The sequence below is a fragment of the Zea mays genome, chromosome 1 (genome assembly GCF_902167145.1).
Source record: "Zea mays cultivar B73 chromosome 1, Zm-B73-REFERENCE-NAM-5.0, whole genome shotgun sequence".
Lineage (NCBI taxonomy): Eukaryota > Viridiplantae > Streptophyta > Magnoliopsida > Poales > Poaceae > Zea > Zea mays.
This window is the reverse complement of record NC_050096.1, coordinates 276,946,839-276,954,733: the sequence shown is the minus strand read 5'-3', so window position 1 is coordinate 276,954,733 and position 7,895 is coordinate 276,946,839. Positions and strand designations below refer to the sequence as shown.

General features: G+C 41.4%; 1 long non-coding RNA gene across 3 annotated transcripts; it reads left to right on the top strand.

The window, feature by feature from the left end:
* Positions 1-435: 435 nt before the first annotated feature.
* LOC103643939 (uncharacterized) lies at positions 436-1,804 on the top strand. 3 transcript variants are annotated; one of them, XR_002266871.1, is made up of 6 exons: positions 436-474; positions 555-628; positions 730-825; positions 1,379-1,435; positions 1,550-1,642; positions 1,732-1,804. It is a non-coding gene; the product is annotated as an uncharacterized lncRNA (long non-coding RNA). The 3 variants fall into 3 exon arrangements; XR_002266869.1 differs by having other exon boundaries at positions 1,379-1,453; XR_002266870.3 differs by having other exon boundaries at positions 1,379-1,453; positions 1,721-1,780.
* The last annotated feature ends 6,091 nt before the right edge of the window (positions 1,805-7,895 follow it).

Below are 7,895 nucleotides of genomic sequence, written 5' to 3'. Positions count from 1 at the left end.
TCCATCAACACGCTTATCTGCGGTGTAGGACACCTCCTGTTTATCCAAGTTACTGATGAAAGGTCAAATTCCAAACCTTTAGACCATAAGTATCTCTATGGTGCTTATCTTTAGATCATTGTTTGGCGATATTATACATTTTGGCCTGTTTATTTTAACAGTACATTGAATTTCATTTATTGGTTCTCTCTCGTTGCCCCTTCTTTTTTTGTTTGGGTGAGGGATAAGCTTCAAGAGTTTTTATCTTTTTGTCTGGAAATGATGTTTACTTTTATTATCAAATATTATGTCAATCACTGTGTGTTGTGCCATGTGCTGCAGTTTTTTACATGTGCCATGAATTGTTATGCATTTCCTAAAACAGCCTTCCCTTTACCTCCTACGTATGATCCCTTTATTATTTTCCTTTCAGGTTTTCTCGGCTTTTGGGTATGTTCATAAAATAGCCACCTTTGAAAAGCTACAGGTTTTCAGGTCAGGTTAAAGTTACTTGCTTCAGATACTTAGTAATTTTGAAATGAACATCAAGAGCCTTATCTTATTCTTTCTGGCAGGCATTGATCCAGTACACTGATGCGGCTACTGCTTCAGCTGCTAGAGAATCCTTAGATGGAAGGAGCATCCCAAGGTGACATTTGTGTGGCCTTCCCTTTGTCATCCATTCTTGTTGATTGTTGTACTTTCTTATGCTTGTTATAAATTGAATTTTCCTTTGGACCTTTATCGTAGTTACTTGCTTCCGGAGCATGTAACATCCTGCTGCCTGCGAATTTCTTTTTCTGCACATAAGGATTTGAACATCAAGTTTCAGTCGAACCGCAGCAGGTAATGCCCATAATTTGTTTTCATGGAGTTATTCATTATTATTTCTGATGTAAGATCCATCCTTTTGTCCCATGTTCTCTTAAGTTTGATCATTCACTACTTTATGGTGTTCTTGGATAGAAGTGCTTGGAAAGAACCTATACACATGCCCAAACCGTGATTAGGCCTTTTTTCTTTTTAGTGCTCTCAAAAGCTTTTTCCCCTCGCTTTGTTTGTCTTTCTCTTTTTGGTGACTTCTTGTTGGTTTTCAACTCCAGCCTACCCCAACTTGCTTTAGAGTTATGTTGATGTTGGTGTTGTCATTTAAGCATCTCTATCTATCCCAGTCCCCACTTACGTGGGAGCCTCTTGCACTGGGTCTGCCCTTTTTATCTATTCCAATAACTAATTATTGTGCAGTAACCATTTGATTTGTTTTTCAACTTCATTCTTCATTGTCTGATTTAAATTAAACTTAAATAGGCATGCTGGTTACTAATGTTTTATTTCATTATTATTTACCATAGTTTCCTCTTATAATGGATAATATCTGATGTTATGTTTCTTTCACTAGTGGAAATTTGCTCATGTTACATTCAGTAAGCCAGAATACCTCCAAGATTCAGATATTGTAATGAATAGATTCCATGTGAGATACGTTTTCCTTTTGGCGAAAGAATCCTTTCGCAAGAACATTCATTGTAACATTGAAGTATTGTATAAGCTTTTCCTGGTATTGTTTTAGAAACAGAGACCTGTTTATGGAGGTTGGGAACAACACCTTGGATTGGAGCATACAACCACTACCCCAAAAAGGTCCTACTTAGGCAACAACCAGGTATCATGCTTAAGAATGCTCACATTAAAAGACTTTACTGTTGCATAAAAGTTGAACATATTCTGATTATGATACTAGAGCAATTACAGAACCGCCATTGTTTTGAGAAGCCTGTGAGGATTTACAACTAAAGCTGGGAATACTTTTTACATGTGATGAATGGCAAGTAACCTCCTTGTTAATTGAAAATGGATGGTTAGTATTAGGATCATCTTTTTTTAATGTCCTGAAGTATGTCTGAACTAAAGCTGGGAATGCTTTCAAACTGCAGATGAACAGGATATGAAGGCAGCCTTGTTCCAAAAGCAGTCTTTTGGTGATGTACATGGAGCTTTTGCATAGAGTAGTTTATGTGGCAGTTATCTCAAGAATTTTCATCTGGTGGATGTATAGGGTTCGTATAGCAACATTTCCTTGTAGAAAGTTGAAGTTGTATATCGAGGGTGGATTTACCTGTGTTTATCTTTTCGACCCCAAGCCTCTGGGAAGCTGTGAACCATAGCCTCATGAAATATGCCTGCTGTTGATTCAGTGTTTGTGTTTTTCTTGTTTGTCATTATTTTGCACTCGCTTTTAATATAACACACATTTTATATATAAGTTACTGTGGTATTATATGTCCTCGTTGCAACGCACAGGCACTCACCTAGTTAATCTATAAAATAACAATGAATATTGGATAAATCTATAGACAATAGGATTATTTCTTTGTTTTTGATGATAAATTTATAACATTTCACAATTTAGATTACTTATAATATTAAATGATAATTTTATATTATAAATTTATATATTTTTTTATTATTTTATAATACAATAATATTTATTATGGTGCGGCTCGCGATCCAACTTCGAACGGACAGAACCTTATTCTCGAGCTATGCAATGGGCAAGGCCGGCTCGTTCGTTTCCAGCCCTTACGATCTCCACGTAGGGCTGGACGAAATACTCATGGGTCGATAACTCGCTCGACTCGGCTCGTTAGTAGCTCGGCTCGACTCGTCTCGTTTTAATTTTGTAACGAGCCAAGCTAGCATTCTAGCTCGGTTCTCTAATGAGCCAGCTTGGGTTAGCTCATGAGCTAGCTCGTGAGCCAAACGAGCTAGGCCACAACATAAGTTTGTCTAGTCGTTGGTGTCGTCTCATCTCTCATAGTCTTGTTTTCTCGTAGTTATGTTCTGTAATATGGACATGTGTGGATGTGTCATATACTTAAATATTTGCATTATTGCATGGTTACATACCTACATTGCATATTTAATATTTGATTATTGGTTATGGTTTTGTGAACTTTATTTCTAGCAACATATGATGTTAGTGTTGTGCAATAAAATGTTACATATTTCTGAAATGGATGATGAATTGCTTTATAATGATGTTTGTTGCTATCTTATTATAATAAGGGTTTATAAATTTGTAAGTTAATACATATATGGTTAAACATATACGGTTAAGCACTAGGACGATGATATAATAATAATACTATAAATAGATTATGTTTATAGTGGTAAACACTTAAAATATGATTTTTCAGTTATTTATATATATATATATATATATATATATATATATATATATATATATATATATATATATATATATATATATATATATATATATATATAGACCTTTGTATTTAGTTGTGTGGCTCGCGAGCCTAACGAGCTGGCTCGAGCTTCTTAACGATCCGAGTCAGCTATTTAGCTCGTTAGTATAACGAGTCGAGCCGAGCTGGCTCGTTACAGTAATGAACTATAACGAGCCGAACTGGCTCGATATCCACCCCTATCTCCACGGCACGTTGGCTGTGGAAAACAGGGGCAGACCGATATTGACTCAATTTTCTTGGTGTAGTGGATTTTTTACTTTATTTATTGTAGTTACAAAGGTTTATTTATTAACAGCACTTTATTTAGGCCTCACTTATATTTTGGTCCCCACTCAATATTTGGGCTGGGTCCGCCACTGGTGGGAAAGGCAGGACAGGACAGGTCCCGTGCCCCGCCGGCCGGCTCCGGTGGGACGCACGAATGCGCAGGGTCTCCAAAGCGAGCGCCGCTAGCGGCCTAGCGCTGGGCGCCCGTGGGGGTGGGGCGCTCGAAGCGGCCCCGCCGGCGACGTCAGCCTCGGGGCGACGGGTAAAAATTCTCGTTTCCCTTGTCTCGAGACCTGTCGGCTCCTTTTTCCCGTTCCTTTTTCCGGCACGCGAATGAGTGCGCCGGCTGCTGGCCCTTATCTAACCACGCACCATGCATGGGCTATATATAGATCTCGCTTATTACCATAAACTATTGCGCGCCCTCGTAACCTAATCGTCTCTACACGTGCGCCGGTCTGAAAATGTTTGTGCCTACGCTGAACACCAATCCCCGGTCAACAGTACTAGTAGATATTTGTAATAAGCAATGGCGGTGTCGGGACGTGAATCTCGAGCCTGACGCTGGGGAAGCGTGCGATGCGCTCTCTGGACGTATATGAGTTGGGGAAAAACGAAGGGGAACCATGATTTGGTCTCTACCGTACCGACCTCACAGGTTCCACTGCACTCAGGTTTCAGTTGGGTTTAAAAACTTTTCTCTCTGTCGGTTTGTGGTTTTCCTACTACCAGGTTTCAATTGTGAACCAGGTTTCAATCGTGAACGAGCTAGCCTTGGGATGGGCATGAGTGGCCTTTCGTTTTTATTGGCCTATCAGGGTTCGTGACTCGCAATGACTCACATTATTTACAGCCTTTCGTGAATTCGTGGTGAGATAGAAAGCGCCAAAGAAAATACGAAAAGTGACCGCACCAACGGGCGCCAAGTTCCAAAGACGGAGGCAAATCCAGCAACTGAAAGCCCCGAAAACGCCGCGCGGTCAAGCGCCGCCTTTCACACCAAGTGACGAGCCAGCGAGGAGTGCCCGCGAGTGCGGACATCGCCATCGCCGTCGCCGACGCCCACCGCGCTCGCGCCAGGGCGCCAGGCCCTGCCGCCGTCACCAACCAACCCGACTGGCGCGCGCCGTCGACCGCCCGCCCCCCCGCGCGCGCACAGCGGTCGCCGGTCAGACCTCTAGCTGACTAGACTAGCTCGATCGCGCGCGTCCCTGTCCGGGACGTGCGCCGCGCCACTCACCACTGGCTTGAACGCGCTTTATTAACTAGTAGCTGGTCTCCAGCGACCAGACGACGGCGTGACAAAATGTCGCCGTCGTGCAGCTGGCTCGCGATCGGCAAAGGCGGGCGGGCGGGCGGTGCCTGTTTTGGTCGCGCTCCGGGCCGAAAGCTGCGGAGCCGCCGCGTAGATTTTGGGTGGCGTCCGACGGCGGACTGATGTGTGCTGTCTGAAAACTGGCACCGGGAGCTGCTAGCTGCGGTGTTGGCCGGGCAGTTGACATTGACAACAACGCAACTTGACGAGATCGGGCTCGGGATGTCTGATGTTTCTCAAGGGTGCGTCATCAGATGTTGGCACGTTGCTTGGCGCACTGCATCGCTTATGTCGAGAGATTAGCTAGTACTACAGCCCCGGTCCAGTGATCTATCATCTGGATATATCTTTCGTGCACGCAGCTGTGGTTACCCGACCCGAAATCCGGAAATCATGCAACTCTAAGTTGTTGCTAATCCGTCTGTTAGGCGGTAGTCGACCAAGTGATTAGTCGTCGCATCCATCGTTCTTACTCTTGGTTACCTATTTGTCGTCTTATATACACTCAAATCTCGCATATAATAATTTGATCGAATAATATGGTCACTGATCAGGTGTAGAGTGTAGACGTGTGCAGTTTTAGTTTAGCAGTATCGCAGATTATGCTACAATTGGACCCATCAGGCCCCAGTCCATCAGCGACGATCCAGGCCCCCGGAAATACAAGCACAGCGTTCATTAGGCCGTAGGCCCAATAGCCAGCCCAGGTCGAATCGATCACATCGACATCCACCAGTACTCCAGTACATCACACGCATATTCGCTGTTTCGTTCGTCTTGCGGGTAATTGCGAGTTATAGGGCCAGTTTAGAAACCTTATTTTCTCAAAAGAATTTTTATTTTTTAAATAGAAATTAATTTATCTTTTCTTTGGAAAAATAGAAATTCTTTGAAAAATTAAAGTTTCTAAACTATCCCTTACGATGAGATTCTTACGATGAGATTTTAAGGAGACAATAAGTTCTCTGGATTTTAGAAATTGACATAAGCAAGTTGCGGTATTTTTTTATCAAAGGATTCTCCATTTTTAGTATTTTCATAACAGAAGTGCATCCGAATTCAAAGGTAACAGACAGACCACATGGGGCAATCTGAGACTGAGGGCATCGTCCGCAACCAGCAACATAGCGTTTTAATAGAGAGCACTGAGCACGACCCTGACTTAGAGACGATACTCTCACGAACGCTTCCAAGTTTGCAGGATAATTGCATCACCAAGGAGGCGAACTGCAGATCCACGACATACAGATAACACCCACGTAGGGGCCAACATTCTCATAGCAACGAAAAACTAAAGCAGATACCCTAACATCACACAAACAGGTTCCTAGAAAACAACCAAAACACTTGCAAGCCTTGCGACTTTACACCGGATCGCGTCACTCTTCTTCATCCTCTTCAAAATCTTCAACCTTCTGGTTGTCATCAGGAGCATCTAACTTGACACTTGCTGCCCTAACAAGGAGTTTAGCACCCACTTTAATTAAGTCTTGGAGCTCTTTTTGCTTAAACATGCCCCCCCCCCCCCCCCCCCCCCCCCCAAAAAAAATCATCAGAGCACAAGCATGACATATGATTTCTTTAGGGGATTTGTTTAAAATCCTTTCAAAGCACATTTTATTTCTCGATTTCCAGATGGCCCAGCAAATAGCTGAGACAGGCACAGTGTAAATTTTTTCAAGTCAACAACATATTTGTCCAACCACTTCCAATGTTGGCTCGGATTATCAGGAACCAAACATGTATTAAAAAACTTACCACAATCCCCCAAATCACCCTATCTACAGAGCAGATATAAAAGAGATGACCAATCGATTCAGGTTGGCTACAAAAGCAACATGATAAATCTCCAATCCAATCCTTCTTAACCATCGAGATGACCAATCGATTCAGGTTGGCTACAAAAGCAACATGATAAACCTCCAATCCAATCCTTCTTAACCATCCTGTCTTTAGTTAGAAGCACCTTGTTTTCTAAAAACCACATAAACACTTTTTTTTGGGGGGGGGGGGGGGGGGGGGGGGAGGGGTTAATTTTGCTTTCCATACATGATTCATGTGTGTACCATGTTATGGTTATGATTAAAAATGTGAGTGTAAATAGATTTGACAGTGAAAACCTTCTCTTTACCCCCACTTCCAATCAATATTATCAGGTTCATCCAAAAAATAGTGTGTTAAGCAATTTCAAAGGGAGATTGTTCCTAAAGGCTTCGCACCATATAAAGCAACATGTACTATCCATTCCTGCTTGAATAAAATGTCATCTCCTTCAAACTTTTTTTGATCTCTCTTCGTTCTTCGTGCATATTTCACTTGGGATAGGAAGGGAGATGTACCAAGCCCTAATGGGAACACAGATCAGAAGATTTGCATCGACATAGTTTAATTTATAAAGGAACAAACATAATCAACTTGATTTTTAATCGAAGTTTTATCAAACAACAAACAAAACCAAGCTCTAATGAGAACTCAAACTCTGATGATAGCAATTAGAGATAACGAATATAGCTAAGTTACAACGTGGAGCTCCAATTATGCTTTTATGAGATGAGCAGTTAGTATCCTTCTATTTTTGTTATCGAACCACTCGTTTCTTACGACACTAGTAGAAAACGAGCACGTTTGTAAATATAAAAACATGATATATGTTTTATTCACGATCTAACATGGTATCGTGTGCAATCAAACATTGTTTAGCTTGATATGAAAACATTATGTTAGATTAATATTGGCATCACAAAGTGATTTACATGTTATTGGATGTTGTGCATATGTGATAATATGTGTTTTAAGATTAATGTAACATACTTTATGTGAGTGGTGTTGTATAGATAGGGGTGGTAACAGACTCTAAATTTTACAGTATAAAATTTAAGGATTGGATCATATTAGGAACAAACTTTATTTCTGTTGATTTTTAACTAAAATTATATAATAACTCAAACGAATCATGAAGAAACATTTGGATCACAATCCATTACCACCCGCATGTATAGATTGACCTTAATTTAAGTCATGGACTTTTGCTCGTACTCGACTGCGTGGAATGTTGATGCGCA